Genomic DNA, 20,816 nt, shown 5'->3' with positions numbered 1-20,816 from the left:
CCACTGTATTGCAACTGTAGGCAGGTATTGCTTTCCAATAGCTGTCATATCCTGAGAAACACCTTCCTGTCCAAAGGTGATGTTTTCTTGGTGATTTCTGTCTGCTGCATACAAATTTAATTATATCAGCACTTTTCGTTGATCTTGGTTTTGATTTGGAAACCTGTTTATTCTTAAATGACCAGATTCCTTAGACTTCACAAAGGAGTTTAGACTAAATAAGGAGAGTGGAATTTTTTCAAATGGTAAGCCCAAAAATGTAGCCATATGACATATATGATTTCCTGGAATATTTGAACTGTTGATTTTGTAAAAGTGCAGAGATTTGTTCCTGAAATGGCAGCCTTTAAATCTGTCAATTTAACTGATTAAGCCAAAGTATTTAATTATTACAAAAACTTTCTAACACATTAGCCTTCATTATATCATGCTTATTAATAATGAAGCAGATATTGCATTTCATATTTTAGATATAATTAAATAGCAAATGCTACATCATCTTGTCTGGGAATTTAAAGCAGAGGCTTTACTTATGCCACAGTATGAACTATGAAAGAATTTATTATCAATACTGCTAAATGTGTTGTCACATTTAGATAACTTCTTAGTGATTAAAAATCAATTCAAAGTCTAGCAAAAAGACAACATAACGCTCTACCTGTAAAGGACCATAAAAAATAAAGATAAGTTCATCTACCTTCTTTCTGTCTTCTGTGCACATGCTTTCATGGTCTTTGTAAACTTTTACAACAATTGCTTTATGTTTCTTCTGAACAGATAGATGCAATATGTAGGGTTGTGGTATGTTCCTGTATCACATGCATTGAAATCGAGCCTCACAACGTGTATTTCCCAAATAGCAATGCAAGAGTCACTCAGCTTTAGAACATCTGTGCTATTTTGGAAAGTTGAAAAGTGAAATTCTATTTATCAGTAGCAAAAAAACACCATCATGATCATATGTGAAAATACAGTGAGGGCCTTTAGTAATAATAGCAATATACTGCAATCTGCTAGGACACTGTGCATGCAGTGGCTTTGTATTGGCGTATATACCTTCAAAATTAGGTCTTCAAACTCCTGACAGCCTGAGCTGCACCTTCTTGGACAAATGCTCAGAAGGGTCATACTTACTGTGTATCTGGATGGGAAAACCCTGTGTGCGGTAGGAGATGGCACTACTAACTAAGCATATGGCACTCTTCCTTCTAATTTAGCTCTAATTGAAAATGGTATCCATTTGGGTTTTCTGCACTCAGTTATTGAAGCTGACTATACACCTCATGGTTGAGTGTATTTGAGTGATAAATGTTGTGCTTCAGCAAATAAAACAAATCTCTCCTATCAGGCTGGATATTACTGGCAATGACATCTGTTTTTATGAGGATCAGGAATGATGTGGGAGTGAAACCAACCCAGTCTATGAAGCGGTCTGTGGAGAAAGAAACCTACATGTTATTTGTCCAGCCTCAAAGATCCTTTTTATGTCTTTGTCAGCTGGTAGGATTTATGTTCCATCCCACCTGCAAGCAGGGAAAAACAGCGGTCAGATTGATTTATCCAGAGAAAACTATGCTTCTGACTGAAGCAGGCATAAGTGCCATTTAGCCAAAAGGATGTCTGAAGAGCGTGGAGTCCAATTAAGCTAAAGGCCCAGATCATTAAATGTATTAAGATACCTATTTTTTCATGAAATCAGTGGGAGCTGGATTCCCGAGCACCCCTCTGGGTAAGAAACAATTAGGATTTATATCCTTGGGCAATTAATATTCAGTACACTGGCTGCACCCTGCTATTCCCTCGTGGGACTCATGCAACGTCCTAAAGGCACACCAAATATTTCTGCTAGTGTCGGGTGAGCTCTGGAAGGAGTTTAATAGAGTAGCTAGTGTGGAGGTGAGTTTCTCAGACTAGGATCAGCATTAATGGGGGCAGAGCTAGAATATAGGCTTCAAAATTATTTTTGCTCAATCTAGCTTTCTTCTTCATTAAACTGCTTATTTAAGGTGACCACTTTTATTTTTAGGAGTCACTTTGAAGCTACGTCAAAGTGGAAGCAGAGTGTTTTGGGGGGCTTTCTTTTACATATGTGATAAAGCAGGCAGGGTAATATCTGTGTATTTTCCACCTGTGATCTACATGCAGTTTGCACTGCAGTTCTCATCTGAAGTACAGTGAACGTCACAGTTACTCTGATAAGGAAAAATAACACGAGCTTTCTAGTTCCGTCTGGGCAGTATTAAGCCATATGTCTGATAATGTAACTGATGGTGCAGCTTCAAGTCAACTGTTCAGCTGATTCTATTTTTATATTACCATATATTTGCAACAGAATGCAATTAGCTCTAATTGAAAATGGTACATAGTAATTCATTGTCTAATGCGTTGAAAGACATGAACAAATTTTGAGCGTCCATTGGTAAATGGAATAATGTTTGTTTCACAAAGCACAGTATCAGTGTGTCAGTTACATCATGAGATGTGATTTGGTATCCTTTGAGTAAACTGCTCAGAGCTTTATGTTTCATTTAGTGACTACTGATTTTTCTTTTTAATTTGCAAGTATAGAATAGTGCTTGTCAATGTAAAGTTAAAAGGAAAGTGAGAAGCTGGGAATACTGTTAGTTTGTACAACAAGGTACCGCAGGCATGATGAGAGCTCTAAACATGCTAGTAATCCCAGCTTAATGATCTCATTCTCACCTTCAGGTTAATCATATAGACAAATAGCAAGGCAAATCCTAGAATACTTATTTGCTGTTGAAATAGTAGAAGAGCTATGGAATTGTTTTGATGTTGGCACTTTAAAGTGCTACTTCTGTTTTTGTTTTTATTAATGTTTTACTGTAGATAAAGTATTTTAAAAGATTTTTATACTATTTATTGTTTTGTAGGATGGAAATTAATTCATATTAATTCATATATATTACTGCAAGGAAGTCCCCATTGGTAAAGCTCTTGCTAGGAAAAGGTTATTTGTAATGACCAAATTCGTCACTGTTTGGAATCTCATAAAGGTCACAATAGAAGGTTTTCACTTGTTTTAAATAAAATTCTGTATTTTAAAAAGAAATGTGCTTAACTTTCATTTCATAGAAATATCAAACCTGTTTGCACTATAATTTACTTTTTGAGCTCTTGACATTTACCCAGCTGACTGTCTATGGAGAACAATCTCTTGATTTGGCTGCAAAGCTCTGGTAAGATAACTGTCAATTACAAATTACAGTATGATGCAGAGCAAAGTGCCTGGACTCTTCAAGTCACAGAATGACCTGTAAAGTAACTCAGTTTATCTTATGCTTCCCAAAGCTGAGACTATTCTTTTTAACTAACACATTTATATTTGAAAAACATGGAATCCTTTTGTAAACTATGCCTTCCTATTAATAAAATGTTACTCAGAGAGCTGAATGGGGCGATACTTTAATTTTGCATAGTCATCCTATTCAGCATCTCAGAAAAGGAAAGAAAAAATAGATAGAATATTAGCCAAATGAAGAGGAACGTTATCAGATTCCTTCAGAGTTAATACGTAATGGAAACTGGTTTAAAAATGGATGGAAAAACAACTGTCCTAGAAACAAAACAGCACTTAAAACTGGAAACATACCAAAGAGCTTTGCAATTTTAGGCTTCTTCTTCTAACTCACTAAAACTTGGTATACACATGTTTAACTGAAAGTCAGTGTAAGTAAATGGGTGAAAAGCCTACAAGACTTCAAGACTTCAGTTTTAGGTTTCATCCCAGGACCAGCAGCTTCTAGAGTCATCCCTCAGTGGCGACTGTCCTTTGTAGGAACACGAATCGCTGCCATCTCTCCCTCAGCCTCAGGGGTTGCTAGCCTGGGAAGTCACCTGCCCAGGGTGGACACTTCTTAGCTTACATCTTTCCATAATGTGAAGAGGCATTGGGATAAAACAGAAATAGCCCACATAGCTCCTCTCGCAGCGTGAGAGAAGAGAGTGGCTTGGAGAGGTTCAAGGTTTAATGCTGGATGGGAGCCACTGTCACTACACCTATTAAGGCCTTTAAAATAATATTTTTCTTTTCATGGGAGACACACAGGGCAATATACTCTACATGCTGTACCAGGTAAAGTTCAGTCCTCTACAAGTTGTCAACATTTGATACCTACTATTTGTTACTTTTGTTATTCAGTTGACAGGGTAAAGTTTAAATAATACCTTTTTGTGATAGTCAGTGGGTTTACAGCAGATTTAACATTTTCTTTCTCTATCATCATTATCTTAATGCAATATTTACATCTTTTGATGGGCCCCACATTACAAGTTCTCTGCAGCTGACTGCAGGGTGTTTCTGCTGGGGGGCTGTGTCGCAGGTCCTAGCATAGAGCTGGGAGACATTATTAGCACCTTTCTGAGCAAACCAGAGCCATTGATTGCCAGGGTGAATTTGGCTGTTCTGTAGCAGGCTTTGCTATTGGAAAAGCGTTCTTCATCTGTTGACTGAATTATTTTTCCAGCAACCTGAGCCTTTTCAAAGTCACCCTTTCAAATTGCTTATCAGTAGCACAAAAAAAAAAAAAAAAAAAGTATTGAAGGTGCACGCATCAAGGTTTAAATCACATTAACAATATAGTAATGTGTCTACGGAACAGAGCTGCTCAGACTGAAGTCACTGTTGTGTTAGTAGTAACAGTATTTAAAAGTCTAGTGCTGGATTAAGAAAACAACTGAGTTAATAGGAGTCTTATTTAAGCTGCACAAGCAAGCTGAAAGAACAGGATCATTCTAATTAGTTCCAGAAATACATCTGTGTAATGTTTCCATCTACTAATGAAGGAGAGGATAGAAGCATTATGTCACCACCATGTACATTCACTGGCTAAATAATAGGGTTTGTTTTCTCAGGATATGTAAAAAAAAGTGTAACTACTGACAGCTGCTAATTAACCCTTTCATCTGTCTAGCACACTTGATTTACTCCTGCTACCATTCCTTCTTCTGTGTTATTCTCTAAATACATAAACTGTAACTAATTGAACAGGGCTTTGTCTTTCTTCTTCCTTCTAATACCAGAGTTGGTAAATTAGAACTGGACTCACTGGGGCTGTCACATAATGTGTTTGTTCCCTACTGAGAAGTAGTGTGATCTCTTTATTATTGCTTTTGTTTTCCTTCCTTGTCTGCCTCTACAACTTACTGCTTTGTGATGCTTGGCGTTTCCTCTGAATTGGCAAAGTAGCCCTTAAGAGCAGCAAAAGTACAGGACAGCTGACTGGTCCTTTCTTCAGACAGTGTCTTCCCAGCAGTCTCTCATCCATCCATTTTCCTGTGATCCTGTTCAGAGAGTCCTTAGAACAGATAGGAAAAACTGTTGTTGAAAAGAAGGCAAAATATTACAGACCCAGCAGTAATTTAAATTTTACCCATTACAGGCAGGCCATAGGAAATGATAGCAGGCTGGTCAGACAAACCTTATTCTGTGTTCTACTTCTGTCTCTGTCCTTTTGCCCTAATTAAATGAGGGCACATTGGTTGGATAGGGACAAATTTTCTCACTCTACACAGCTAGTGGCTGCTGCTTTACTGATAAAGTCACAGAGCTTCAGGTGAAGTTAAGCTGCTCTAATCTGTCCCAGGTGCTAGAAATCAGTGTGTGAAGGGAAGCAGGGCAGTCTGCCTCCCCCCCCCCCCCCTTCCCTTCCTCCCAGGTAGGTAGAGAGGAGTGTATGAAACTTTCTTCTGCTTTAGTATCTTAACCCAGAATGATGGGTAGTTGCAGGATATTGATGCTAGTAGAAGGTGTAATAAATTGGTTTTTGTGCTGGAGCAATATGCAGATGTGAAGAAGAATGTAAAGTAATGAAGTTCTCTCTAAATTCCTCCAGGGTGAATGCTATATATATATATGTGTGTGTGTGTGTGTGTATGCATACACATCTATTTTTTTTATGCTGGTCTACTGTCTCAGTATCATTCTAAGTAATGAATAATGTTAAAACAGTCTTCTCCTTGCTTGAAGGAAACATTTCCCAATATGTATGCATGAGAGATGCAAGTAAAATGAAAACTATCACATATACCTTTTTTAAAAATAGGATTAGGGCTGTGTTTAAGAATATAATTGTATTATATAAACATTTGAAGGATGCCAGAACAAGTCAGCTGAAACATTTTTCATTTTATTACAAGGACTATAAAAAGCAGGTCTGCTTCTCTCCTAGTTTAAACTGGTGAAATTCTAAGGGGTATACCGATTGAAGTGTTTAAGTATTTGCTATAATCTCTATTTAATCATTGTTCTGAGTAGGTCAAAAAGGATAAATAACTACTATCAAGAAGATGCACTGAAAATTGATTGAGAATTAGGTGCAACAAGAACATCTTCTAGTCTTCCATTCCCAGTTACTGATAAATAACAGTGTAAAACAGGACAGTGCCAGTGTGTTGAGACTAAAACATTGGATATAAACTGCTTTTCTACTTATGTTTTCATTGCCTCAAATGATTTTTTTCTCTTGTTCATTAATAAAAAAAAAGTTTAAAAAGCAAGTAGTTCTTTTGGAACAATTATGTGTGAGTATTAAGCTAAGATCTGAGAAGCTGTTTCCATTTGCTCTGATTAAAGTGACCACCTTTAAAGCCCATGCACCCAGTATAGACTGGGGATGTGCAGTTGGGGCCAGCCCAGCCTAGCACTGCAGCTGCCCGAGCTGCAGCCAGGGCCGGCGCTCTCAACGGGCTGCTCCCTAATGCAGGGGTGGTTTGGTCCAGGCTCCTCTTACCTGTGTGAGAGGGCCTTCGGCTGAAAGGTTTCCGTTGGGGGCTGGTTACAATTTGGGTAGTCTGTTAGCTGCTAATCAAAGTAAGTTATCCTTCCAGCAGTCTGCCTGGCTGAGGGAGGAGAAACCGCTTCATTGGGGGAGTACAGGGGTTCACCGAGGCAGCAGGTCACCCAAGCCACAACCCTCCTTTGGTCTGCTGGCAGGGTTGCTCTAGCTGACCGGGCTCTGTGGTCTGGTGTGCAGTTGTGAACACTTTTTGCCTCCTTGAATTAGCATGTGCCCTGAGGGATGCTGCTCATGCAGGAGAGAGCCTTGGCTGGCTTGTAGATTCATTCTTCGAGACTGTCCTGGGGTTGTCCCACACACAGGCTCTCCTTGGCTGTCCCAGCTGCGGTCACTATCCCTGGCTCCTGTGACCTACTAGCATTGCCACAACTCCATGCAAACAGATTTGGGGGGGAGGGCAGTTTCGTGCGGGCTCTCTAGTGGAATGAGGAGCTCTGGACTGAGCTCTGTCGTGGTGCCGGGACGATTCTGCCACGCTCTGCCTCGAGCAATAACAGTTGTGCTGTGTGAGCTCCTTCCCTCCTTCCTTCCTCTCCTCCCAGTGTCTTAAGAGGTGAACACAGGACTCTTTGCTCCGGTTCAGATCATAAGCTACCGTCAGATAAAGAGAACAAACCTTCTGCTATTAAAATATGCAAATCAGTATAAAAGAATATTAGGTATTAATGATTTATTTACTGAAAGGGTGTTGTCACTTCTGAGGAAGTACGCTCATTTGTAGCAAAACTATTTGTAATCTCTGATTGCCATCAGATAAGTCTTTCTGTTTTGATACATGGTGCTTAAGGTCCTCTTCCTTTTTATTATGGAAATAAAGACAGAATGATTTCTGCTTTGCCCTTCTTTGTAAATGTGCTTCCCATTCAAATTGGTATTTGCAATCTCTCTGCAAAGATATCTTTCTCAGCTGAGTCTAATCCCCCCCACTTGACTTTTTGAAATGCCACACATCTTAGTGATTGAAGACAAAGACGCTAAAGGTGCAGAAAGTGTCTCTAACAATCATGCTTTATCAGCTAATGAGAGTGTTGCACAAATGTTTTAAAAAAGCATCATGTGCCTTTCTGTGGGATAGGACAGTACTGCTCAGCTGCACTTGTGTCCTGCTTTTATAAATGCTTGGAGCTGTCTGCATTGCAGAGGGATACATCAAACTCCATATCCCAACTAGGTATGCAAATTGCCCCACTTATCAACTGCAAACCTTCATGAATGTACCTATAAAGCCAAAAAAAAAAAAAAAGCCTCAGCAAGCTGTCTTAACAAATGAGCAATCTGTTTTCCACCTGGGAGGTAGGATCTACATCTAAAGAGAGTTCACAATAAAATTTGGTACATGTATCTAATTAGTTTATTCTTTTCACTAAAATGTTCACTCTCATTTGGGATGGGAGAGATACACTTTGACAATTCACTTGTTATTAGTTAAGTCTATGTGTTATCTACCCTTCACAGATGGTAAAAGAGTGCTTAGGGGAAAACAGTCATTATTTGGCTTGATATGGGGATCATTGGATAAAATTCCACATTATGGGAAGGTCAAGTGCAATGTCTATGTGGTCTCTTTTGCCTAATATATGTGAATGGAGTTTAAGACTGCAAGGCTGGCAGAGAAATGTTCCCATCTTACTGGCAATACTGATCTGAGTTATTAGACAGAAGAGAGGAGAATGAAAATTGTTGGCTAAACTTGCCACTTTCTGCTGCGGCCCGAAGAGTGAAGGGAGAGAAACATCACACCAATATGATGTGGAATCAAGCTCCGTTTATTCCATTTCCCGGCTAAGCTTTTATGCATACATTTTTCCCTTAGTCATGCTGCATGTGCAAAAGCAGCGTCCTTCATTAGCCGATAACAATCTTCATGCTTTGTCCACGCGCCTTTCTGCTTGCTCTGATCCGTTGGAGTGCTTTTTTCTCAACATCTTCTTGCCACCAGATGTTTCATGCTAACTTGTTTATTTCCGAACATTTCCTCTTTCCTTGTGGTCAGCAAGGACGTTTCGTCCTTATCAGCAATCCTTAAATTCTCTCATATACATTCAGCATACCTAAAGCCCCAGCAACTTTCAGATTTGTTTTTCCATAAACATTAATTTATGGACAAATACACTTGACATTGTTACAATGTCTGTGAGACATTGGTGGGGGGGTATGACAATAGCCCATAAAGCGTGTTTTGAGGGCAGGAAAGAATCTTTCTAACTTGGATTTAGACACTGAGTTGTCCATTTCTAGTCAGTATCCGTTCCTTCAGTTTTTGGCATCAACCATAGCAGTGAAAGGTTGTGATTAGTTCTAAACTGTGCCCAAACAGATTTCTCTTTAAAGCCTTATGAATGCTATCTATAGATTCTGAAAGTCAGTATTGTAAGTTGGTCTCTCATCTTAGACAGAAAACATGTACTTTAAACAACTCAAACAAAATTCCTTTGTATGGGGGAGTAAGAACCAAAAAGAGCTTTCCTTCCCAAATGATGCATTGTATATTACTCTCCTTTCATCTTCAGACACTCGGAACTTAATTAGTGTAAAACAGAGATGATTGGCTGTCAGAGGTCATTCTTAAAATGAATACAGTACGACATTTAGATTAACAAATAGTTCAGAGCTGATAGCCATTCTTAATAAAAAACTTCTAATTGAGTAAGAATAAGGATGTTACTGAGTGATTCTTACCTCAAAGGAAAACCTTGCCCTAGGTCAAAACTCAAGTGCAAAATGGTATGAAAGCATTCATCTGTGCTGCACAGCAGTTCAAGATAAGTATACTGCTTTAATTTTCACCCCTAGCTTCTGTCCTTTCTTTCTTGAGTGTCATTTTATTAGGAACTGAACAAAAAAGGAGTATGAGATTTTCTTTAACTTCCTCAATGACCTACCCCTGTCAGGGCTGGGCTATTCCAGTGAGCTGGCTGTGGCTACAGGTGGGACTGGATGTGTACTGATATTTCAAGTGCTCAATCCCGAATATCTATTGGCTTTTGTATGCTTTGACTAAGCTTCTGCATATTTAAGTGCTCCTGCAAGCCAGGAGAGGTGGAATTATTTCCCTACGTTCTGTGTGTCTGTTGTAGAGAAAAAAGCACAACAGACCTTTGCCAATGCGAGCCTCATCCTAGACAGTCTTTATTGTCACTTAAAGGAGAGAATCCTGAGGCTGACATGACCAAATTGAAAGCTTTTCTAAGAGAGGTTAGTAATATCCAGGGCTATGTCAAAGGACTCTACATACTGTACCTAAAGCTGACAGGTAAATGTGAACACTTGTATAGTGCTTTGCGATATAATGAGGGCTGCACACCGCAGTATGTTCATCGTCAGTGCTGAAGGCAGAGGAAGTTGAGCCCTTGCCCTGAACAAGAGGTATTCCTGTGGCTCAGGGTACAGTCTCCTCAAATTTTGGCTCTCCTTCTTCCTCAGCCCTGGAACAAGAAGCAGGAGAGCTCCTGCTCTCTTTGCTAATGCTACAGACAGTCCTTACCTTGTTCAGTCAGGCACAACATCCATCCCTCTTTGCCAGCCTCGTTAAAGCGCTGCCACATGTGGGCAAGAACAGGGTGGTCTGCCGGCCACAGGTGGGAGAGAGGTCCACGTGCTTCTTTCACTGTGCAGTGTGTTCTGAGCTGGGACCGATTATTGTCTTAAAAGCCAGCGTGTGTGCTTGAAAATGCTTCCTCACCACTCATTTTTATGACTCTGATCACTGTCACTTCACGTGAATGTATTATTCTCTGAAATGCAGGCACCATAACTACAGTAAAGACAAAATGTTTGTCAGTCTTGTAAAGATAATCTTGCACAAATCCATTACACATTACATATATTCATAGGTGCATGTCAAACTATTCATCCTTGACATTGAAGCCTGATTTTTGGTTACATGATTTTAAAGAGGAAAATAAAGATACACTGCACATAAACTATCTCAGTTTACCTCTGCAGCAAACTATCAGGCAGAGTCACTTGGTTTAAAGAAAGTGTGTGTGTGTGTGTAGTGTTTGTGCATACTAAAATCACGGCCCCAAAGGTCTTAAGGCACTTGGGCTTTTCAATATAAACATATAACAAGTATTTCTCTATTCAGAGATAAAATACAAGGATATCCCACCTGCATTGCACCCTGACATATGGAATTCCTCTTGCTTGCCTGTTCTGTCTGCAGCCACAGACTATATAGCAACCTCTACCAGTACGTGATAAAAGACTAGAAATTAAAAATGGCATTGTTCCCAGTAACTGTAACATAGGTTTTCTGAACACTGCCATGAAGTCGATGTTCCACTAATGCATATAAATGCTGGTGTCTAAAGAGCACTTCATTATGCTGATACGGAAGCTGCTTCAGAGGCTGGCTCTGGCCTGCGGGCACTGCTCGTGCCCATCTCCCGAGGTGCTGCAAGGGCGGCAGGGTGGCATGGACACAGGCTGAGGGGCTGGGGGGATGACTTTTACATATCATATTGCCATCTTGCACCATGAAAGGTAGTATGTTGTGCTACTGACTATTTAGTAGGCTACAAGATATGTCCTGTCCTTTGCAGGATGAATTGGTGCTAAATGTTATTTGGGGAAGCTGGTTTTATTAAGCCAAAGTTGACTCTTGTTTGTGATGAGACAGTTAAAAAGCTGTCTTCTCACTACTTAAAGAATTATTTGTTTTTTGTTGTTTTTAATGACCTCTTGAGCATCATTTTGAGTATAAGAAAACTGTTTTGAAAAAGGTGGGCTTATGCTATTTTACAGCAGATAACTCCTGTGTTCACCTTCACATTCATCAGAAACAAAACCAAGATAACTTCTAACAGAGCAAAACGGCAAACTTTCAGCATTAGATTCACCACTTTACAGAATGTATTAGGAAAGGCAGGAGGGAGGACAGCTATCAAAACCTCTAGCCAAGTTCCCTGCTGTCTGAAGAGGAGCGTATGTGGAGCACAGCTAGCAGGTCGTAAGCTTTGCCAGTGTTCTTCCCATGGGTCCATTTCACCCACCACAGAAGTATCATTTTTAATAAGACACAGTGGAGTGGTATGGGGCTATCAAATGCAGAGGGCTTTTTTTTAACCTTTCTGAACTGGTGTAAAAATCTTCTCTGTTCATAGCTACAAATGTCAAACTATATCTACAAGAAATCTTGATAAACTACTACTTAATGACATTCTTAATCTAATAATTGTAGGAACAAAGCCAATAAAAAGAACCTTTTATTGTTCTGAACAACACAAATTTAATATATTGGAAATTAAAGTTTGAGCTTATTGAAGAAAGCAATTTAGATGTAAACAACTGGTCTGAGTCAAAAGCCTGGGGATTTGAACAGTCCGTCGTACATCACAATGAATACTTTTAAAACAGACTGAGTTGACTAAAGGCTTTACAACAAACTACCTATTTTAGACTGTGTAGAGTTCAATGAAAGGTAGAGTGTAGCCTTTCTGAATTATATCATGCCCTCTGATCTTTGGGCTTTCAACTGATGCTTGAATAAAATAGCCTATAAAATTTAGCATAATAAATGTCAAATATATAGAGGTATACATATTCATGACAAAACAAATATACTGTGCAACTATACTTACAGATCACTCATTTTTAAGTGTTCCATCAAGCAATTGTACAAACTATCAATACACGAAAATTCCAACTTCTCTCTTTCAAAGAGAGTTCTTCTTTACAGTAGAATTTATTGAAGAAGGACATGAAGGAAAGCCTACTTTTCTATGAAAGCATTAAAACAATAACAACTGAAAAGGTCAATATTCTGTGCCTAATTTCAGTGGACTGGGAAAGAAATTATGAGTGTGTTTCTGAATAGGGAGGACTTCAACTTGAGTTTAGTACTTGTAAGCTGGCAGTTCTGTGTCTCTTTGCATTTTTTAGTCCTGAAGCATATTAGCAGTCATATTATTCAGTTTCTTACAGCTTTCAGATCACCTGACCTGAAACAATACAGGAGTCTGCATTAGGACTCTAATGTTATCCTGGTGTGACAGGTTTAAAACTGGGCATTCCCAGGCATCTGCAGTGGGAGACACTAGTGTCATCCTGTTAATTCAGACTCAGTTCCTGAACTCCTGCTCTGCAAAGCCCAAAAGAGACTTAATCTATGGCCAATAGCCTTATCAAAGATATTTACTAGCCCCTCTGTCAGTCCAGCTGTTTCATTTGTGCATCTCATTATTTTGGAACGAGAAGTCTAGAGCAAATTACATGCTAATTATAACACTGCTTAGCATTTACGTCTTCAGACTGCATTGCACTCAGGAATGAGACTGTCAAAATTATGTTAACAAATGAGAATATGTCACAGGAAAATAGCTCTTCCTTGTACATGTTTCATACAAAATGTACATCTTCTAAGTAAGTCAGTATTTTGGCTAAGAAAATGATTTTCTTAAGGCTTTACTCCTAAGCAAAACTATGAAAAGATTTATGGTCGACATCAACAACAAAACATCTGGATGCTGAGGCAAAATGTACAGTTTCATAAAGTGCAATTCATCGCTGCATGAATTGTCATCATAAAGCTCATCTAAAGAATAACTTTAGGAAGAAAGGTATGGAAACATTATATTAATAGTTAAACGGGTCAAGCTGAGCCCATGGTCAACCATGTATTACTCTCCTTGCTACGTACGGTGGTAATTTTGAGGCCAAGGGAGAGCAGTTTCTGGCATAACAAGATTTTCTTTTTCTTCAGTGTAAAGATTTTCCTCCCCCACCCTCCCTCCCAGTCAACTGGTTTTGAATTACAAGGGAATCTAGAGAAAAGAAATGGATATGCATGAAAGATGTTATAACATCTTCAGAACCAGTTGAGCCTTTGCCAAAGTATTTAGGCGCCACTGTGTAGCACAGAATTAAATACGAGATATTCTTAGTATTGCTCACACTTCGAAATATTAAAAATTGCTTGTGACTATGGCTAGTGACTGTCCTGTCAGAGAAAACATTAGCCCTGAAACAAATATCTAAATCAAGAAAGCTGTATCTGTTATTGGATGATGATCAGCTAATGCCATCACACTAATAAATCGTACTTTGTATAAGAATTTTTTCTTTCTCGTACATCTAACTGCCCTCTCTGCTTTTTGCACTACGTGATGCGTGGGTAATAATCTGCTTGGGGTTCATGAAAATTTGTGTTTGGATAACTGATACACAGATTAGGTTGAAGTTCATTGGATCCCTTTTACTTCATCTCTATTTTCTGCTATTTCTCTCCCCACCCCCCAAACTTTTTACAGCTTGAATCTCTATTCTCTCCCCTAAGGACTACAGCTACAAAGTAAAATGGAGGCAGGAGGGAGATTAGTGAAACCACTAGTAGCTCACAAATGTATTATCCTGTAGTAAAGGATAGGCCTCTTGGAGATGAAGGCTTTCTGTGAAAGCCTTGTTTTATGGGCTTGGAGATACATCAATATCTTGACATCTTGGAGAAATGTGTGGTGTGAGCTATTCTGAGGGTGACATTGGTGTGTATGTGAAGCTGAATCATTTAAACAAACCAAGGAAATCACTGAAGGGCATAAAAGATCTGATTGAAGTCTTATAATAGACTTCTGTAGCAAGAACTTTGGTTTCAATGAGGGGCACACAGTGGTTTTTTAAGATGCTGACTTGATACCGTCATCTCTGCTTTTCTTATCTGTCGGCTCAAAATGAGACCTACATCTTAATTCTCTGCTTGGAGGAGCAGATCAGTAGAACCACCTGCTTAAACTTATTTCCCAAACATATACTTAACTTGATTGTAGGCTTCTTAGAATAAAGACTTTATTTTTCCTTCTACATCTACTGCAATGGGCTCTGATCCCTGTCTGGGACACTAGAATGAAAAGTAGTAAGAACATAATGATAAACACAGGCTGAATAACTCAATTTCCATAGGCTCTAGAATTTTAAATTAACATGAAGATGAAAGTTTGTGTCAGTGTTTTAGATTTTAATGGGATTTACTTTCTTTCTTTCTTTCCTTTTTTTTTTTTAAGGAGGAGGGATATATAACTCCTTCTTTTGCAAATTGAGAACTTGAGCAAAAGTGGGTCTCAGCTTCCAAATTTTTGTTCATATTAGTGAGATAAACTGTTGGATCACATACGTTTTATAAAACATTCACAGAAAATAAGCCCAGAAGGTACATGAAGTCATTTAGTCTAGCCCTAAGACATGATCAGCTATAACAAAACTATTACTGAGAGATGTCTTTTAAAAAATTTCCATATATTCTACAAAATCTTTTAGCCATCCATATTCTTACAATTTATACTAGCTACCTTTCTTACATAACTTTGGACAGGCATATATATGATTGGATGTTTTCATGTATATTTTTGTGCTGTTTTGTAAAGATAAATATATTTTCCTACCAAATAAATAATTGGTACACATTACTAGTATCTTCTATGAATGCATACATAAGCTATTCATCTTTATGCTGGGATAATTCCCACCACTGTTGCAGGAAGCAAAGGGTTTCAGTTTGTGTTCTTCTGTTTGTGGATTAGCATACGGCTTTCTGGGGGATTGTTTTTGTCTAAATAGAATAAGTATCTACAAATGAGCACTCTAAGTATTTTAAAGATTGTAAGAAATGAAAAGGAAGATATTTTAGAGTAGTTTCCTTTCTCTGTAAATACATCTTGAGTGTATATGTATCTTCCCTGTTGACTCTCACCACATGGAAGAGAGATCTCCATTTGCATAGAGAAACAGAAGGGATAATACCCCAGAACACTGCTTGCATAATGCTACTGGGAGTTCACTTACGAAATACATACTTTTCCAAGATTAAGTAAGTGCTGTAAAAGGCTTTTATGACTCAGTCCCTAGCCCAGCAATCTCACCATGCATTTACTACCTGCAGCTTGTAAACTAATATTAAGTAAATGCTAGAGGCAAAACAAATAGGCACTGCATCAGAACAGGTGAGAGTTAGCACAAGCTGAAACATCTTCCAAAAGGCACATGGAGAAAATTGCTTTAAGTTTTAAGAGTTCTAAGTTCTAGGTAACTAACTTTAACTGGACACTCTACCTTGAGTCTTTGACAGTTTGTCTGCTGATGAGTGATGAAATGAATGATATTTCTGATCAAAATTGCATTTCCCATTCTCCACATGTAGTTAAAAGAAGATTCCTATCAATTTTCTTGCCTCTGATGATAATACAGAAATTAATCCAAATCGGTTCCATGGAAAAATTGAAGCAATTACAACTTATATTGTAAGGCAATGCTTCGCCTCCTAGCAAGACTTTGGCTTTAGTTCTCTTGGTATTTAGGGAGGCAAATAACACTCACTCTCTTACCAATATCTTGCAATTTACAGTCAAAAGGACTTTCCAAATAAATTTAAGAGATTTTTTTTTAAGTACTTTGCTCCTACATCTTAGCACTCCAGTCCTCTCCAGTTGGGATCTGTTGTTCCTTCTTAGCCAGAAACCCCGCTGGTAAGCAGTCTGCTCCGTAGTGTATTATTATAATGTGCATAAGGAATGACTGAACAGCCAGGCGAGAGCTTCACTGCATGGTAGCTGCGCCAGCCAGTGGGGTAGGGCTCTGGGGCCAAGGGGAGCCTGCACAGCTTTTCACATCCAGCTTGTTGCCACCTCAGCCTGGTTTGGAGGACTTGCCTTGGTAACACAATATTCTCCTTGGTGCTGATACAGCACCTCACAGATGGTCATGGTTTTTGGTGAGATTGTGCCTAAAGGCATCTTCAAAGGGGTGAAAGTGGCCCCTTCATCTTCATTCTCGGGATCTTTCTGCGAGGCGAGTTTCTAAACTCAGTCTTTTCAGAAAAAGGCCAGGACTTAGCCAGTGCCTGGCCTCCCCTGCTAAACACTTGTTGCATGTATCCTGTGCTGGAAATAAAGACATCTCTGGGACTGTTGCTTGACAGTGAGAGAACACTGCACTGAGTGGAACCAGAAACACTCATCTTGAGACTAATGTTATCTGAGGCATATGTGTTTGCCCCAAGAGGCTATGGTCAACTCTGAAGATTACTGGCAGTAATCCCTGATGCACTTTTTCTTCCCTTTTTTTCAGTCACACATTGCCAAATAGGGCGCAGAAAGCTCAATTTAGGTAACAGATAGTCTGTCAAGTTTATGAATACCACACATCATAGTTCAAACAAGTAGTTGTTTTATGTAACTGTAGTACCATACTGAGCACCAGCCTTTTCAGGTCTGAATGCCATCTGAGTTTTACCATGGCCAAACTTAGCAAAAGCTTATTGCTTTTTATGAGTTTGTTTAAGGCTGCAGTAATCTTCAAACGCTGGGCAGAGAAAACTAATGTAGTATTGCCTCATTTTGCTGTGAGGTGTTAAAGGGCCCAGCAGATGCTACATAGATACTTTGCTCTGACTCATGATGTGCAATACTGATTTAAATTTGTACCTATGCTGTTCAGCTTCCAAGCCTGGCATTTGTAATTATTATAATAAAATAATCTATACCTTATTTATAATAAAACACATTGTATGTGCACGGGAGGCAGTGTCTCATCAGGCTGTGATGGGTTCTAGAGATGGCTGAGAGCCTGTAATTCATGCAGGGAAACACATGTTCATGCATTGCAACAGCTAGTGAGGAAAAGGATAATGGTGAGCGTGGGGGAGAACAACGTTTGTAGCTCCCCAAAGCACTTACTCAGTGTGTGATATGGAGGGAGGAGCTCTGAGAGGAAGCCTTAAGCTCCAACCTCCGCTGGCCTGTGAGCAGCGTAACACAGAGGGACGACGCTGTTCTTTCTTACAGAGGCATCAGTCCTGATGTTTTCAGTGCCCATGATCACAGAGAATCAGGGAGCATGGCTCAAAAGGAAAAGCCTCTCCTGTGATGTAGAAAAACCTTGGCAAGCAGCTGGGGTAGACGGGGGCTGAAGCACAGCAAGCAGAGTAGTTTGTGCAATTATGCCTGGCTGAAGCTATCCGCATCAACATCACTGAACACCATATTTAAAATTTTAAAATGTAATCAAACATCCAGCAAATGACAAAACGTACAAATCAAACCTTAGGAAAAACAATGTACTAAAGCTGTTTGCCTATTTCCACAGGCTTTGTTCACAGATGGTTTTATTTAGATCTACGAGTTAGTGTAAAGTGACAAAAGAAAAACACTTGCTGGCTACATCACAGCACCAGAGCTGGGATTGTGTGAACTCTCCAATTAAACTTGACAACTCCTTAAAAAATTTAATCCCACAGACGCAATATGACAATTCCCAAAGTGTAGAAATAACATGATACATTGTATTCAGCTGTTTCTTCTTAAGACTGCCAAGTCGGCATGGTGCTTAAATAGTAGAAGGTGGAGAAAATTCAGTTAACACAGTGATGCTATATGTGAAAGCCTGTTTGTGTCACTAAGATGTAAATTAAAATAATGTGGAACTTCAAATATTTTACCTGTGGGCTTTATTCTCTATTTTCTTACTTTATAAAAATGGCATCAGCCAGATTCAAAAAGCCCTACGGTAACCAACCATTTTGTGGGTTTTTTTTTTTTCCTCTCTTGAAATTTTCTGATGAAAAGGAATGAGCCAGGAGATTAGTTCTTACTTGCTACTGGACAACAGTCACTTTATTTAAAATACTCCCTAATTTAGCTCAAGTGTTTAATTTAAACTTTTGAATAGCTATAGTTTCGCATTCTCCACAGGTATTCAAGATGTTCAGTACCGTGATTAATTGGGCAGGCATGATTTCTTACATTTAGAGACCACTTGAAAGTGGAAGTGAGAAATGAATTGTGCTAGAAGGATTTGGTCTATTTTTATTAATAGAGCAGATTAGATGGATCATGAAAACAATCTTCTAATTTATGAGAGTCAATCTCATCTCTTGTTAAACAAGAGTTATTACTACTGAACTTAAGCCACTGAAGTGTGCTACACCAAAGGCCTCTCTCTACACTGCAGAGTACTGCTGTGAACACTGGCATGTTAACCACGTGCTAATAGGTTTTCAACAGTCTAATACCTTATTGATTATCTCGGTTTGTATAATTCGTATCAAGGCAAAACAGCATAGTCAACTGCAGCGTTAGTGCTTCCTTTTTGCAACTCTAATCCAATCCACATCCTCCCCAGTGACACTATTTGGGACTATAGAAGAGGTTTTGTCCACAAATGAATGGGTACTTCTTATGAGAAGAAGCACTGAACACCATTGCACTGTGGCCTAGACAAATTTCACCTCCTATTGTACTTGCTGGCATTAGTCTAAATCAGCAGTACTTGCAGTGCCAGATGCAAGAGCAGTTAAAAGATCCTATCCATTTTTCTCTTGTTAATATGGATGTTAAAAGATACTGATTTTTTTTTAATTTGGTTCATTTTCACTTAGAAAGTAAATGCTTTTTCTATCTTTTTCCATTTGCGATTATGATGTTTGTGTGATAAAACCACTTCTATTGAACTTGTTAGAGATGCTATTTTAGAGGATTTCCACGCAAAAGACTTCTAAATGTCCATAATACTTGAATGTATTCAAAATTATTTTAACAAGTCTTCCCCTCTCCCCCACCGTGTGTCTGAAGGCTTTGCTCAGTGGGAGGGGAGATGAAACAAGTGAGTATTTAAAAAGAGGGGGAATTAGTTTCCTGTTATTTAAGCACTATGAATAAGAAGGAATTTGACTCTGCTTCTTTAGAGAACTGTTCCAGATGTCTGGAGCAAACCACATCATTACAGGAGTCAACACACTTTTATGCTGAAAAGCAAAATGATACCGGGGAAGGGAAGGACTGCAGAGCTCACTTATCAATTGATTGACTGGGGGGGCGGGGGGTGACTACTTCAGCCTGACCATAAATCACCCTGAAAACAATGTGTACTTAACAGGGACAAGCCTCTTCATCTCCTTTGCTTATTGCCTCTTCTCTTCTGCACTCATCCACTGACTTTTCATTTCAGTATAAATATCTTCCAGTTGTTATGAGAACACTGCCAGGTCTATTACAAATGCAGAGGAGTTGAGCTAGCAGCACTGAAATCCGTATTCAGATTAACATTCAATTCACAGTTAGAAGTGGTGTGAAATACCTAGATTCCTAAGTCTGTCTTTGTACATTCTTTCAAAATCTGGTTTGCGTTAAATAATGAGGATATACTTGCTATTGAAAGTCAAGGATAGCGACTGTGTGACAAAATGAGACATAAAATAAGAATCATTATTATAATTTTGCATACTGATGTAAAAGCAAAAATTGTTACTGAATGCATATCACAACTCACTTTTCACATTTTCTGAAACAACCATTTCTGCATAAAGTAAATATGTATAATTTGGATGAACAAACTGTAATACTCTCTATCTCCTTATTATAATTTAATTGATGTGGCAATGTTTTACATATCTTAGATTTAATGAGTTAGTAGTAATCAGGATAATTTGCATATTTGGCATAAAGAAACTAAGCTGGCAAACTTTTAAGGTATTCTAGTTTTAACACACAAAAAAAAGTAGCATACTCGAACTATTTCAGAGCCTACCTTCTGGAGGAAAATGGAGGCTAGCTCTTTGTCTCCCAGTTGCTATGTGAGCTGTGATTAAAATGAGATCCAGATGTTATTTACATTTAGCAGAGGTCATACTTGTTACATGACCCACTTTCTGTGGGTTAGACTTACAGTATCATCTGAAGCCCAGGCATTAGCAGGCATGGCTTCATCCAGTTTTAACCCTTGCTACACACTAATCTTCTTTCTGAGATGGAACTGAATGAGGAAGTCAACCGCCAGTTATTGCATTTTCTGTGGCTTCCCATGCCAGAGCCAGACCTAATTTGGGCTGGCTTCAGTAAGTGGGCACACAATCAATCAATCAGCCATCACTGTCTTTACCCAGGAAAATACTGGGTAAGATTATACTTAATCTTTTCGTGACAAAAATGTCATGGCTATTCAGCCATGATACTTAAACTCTTCCTTGAGAAAACATCCTTAGGACTGCTTTCATCCAGGTTAAGGAAGGTAGTG

At 38.9% G+C, this 20,816-nt stretch overlaps 1 long non-coding RNA gene across 1 annotated transcript in view; it reads right to left on the bottom strand.

Moving 5' to 3' along the window:
- The window catches only part of LOC112982275 (uncharacterized), a 32,322-nt gene extending 11,928 nt beyond the window's left edge, over positions 1-20,394 (bottom strand). Inside the window, exons 1-3 of the long non-coding RNA XR_003258945.2 lie at positions 20,331-20,394; positions 10,303-10,572; positions 5,168-5,318 (exon numbers count right to left, since the gene is read on the bottom strand). This is a non-coding gene — a long non-coding RNA (uncharacterized LOC112982275). The remainder of the gene's footprint in view (positions 1-5,167; positions 5,319-10,302; positions 10,573-20,330) is intronic.
- Between the last annotated feature and the right edge of the window lie 422 nt (positions 20,395-20,816).

The sequence above is a fragment of the Dromaius novaehollandiae genome, chromosome 8 (genome assembly GCF_036370855.1).
Source record: "Dromaius novaehollandiae isolate bDroNov1 chromosome 8, bDroNov1.hap1, whole genome shotgun sequence".
In the NCBI taxonomy this organism is placed as follows: domain Eukaryota; kingdom Metazoa; phylum Chordata; class Aves; order Casuariiformes; family Dromaiidae; genus Dromaius; species Dromaius novaehollandiae.
The sequence above is the reverse complement of the archived record's forward strand: the minus strand, read 5'-3'. Positions and strand labels throughout refer to the sequence as shown.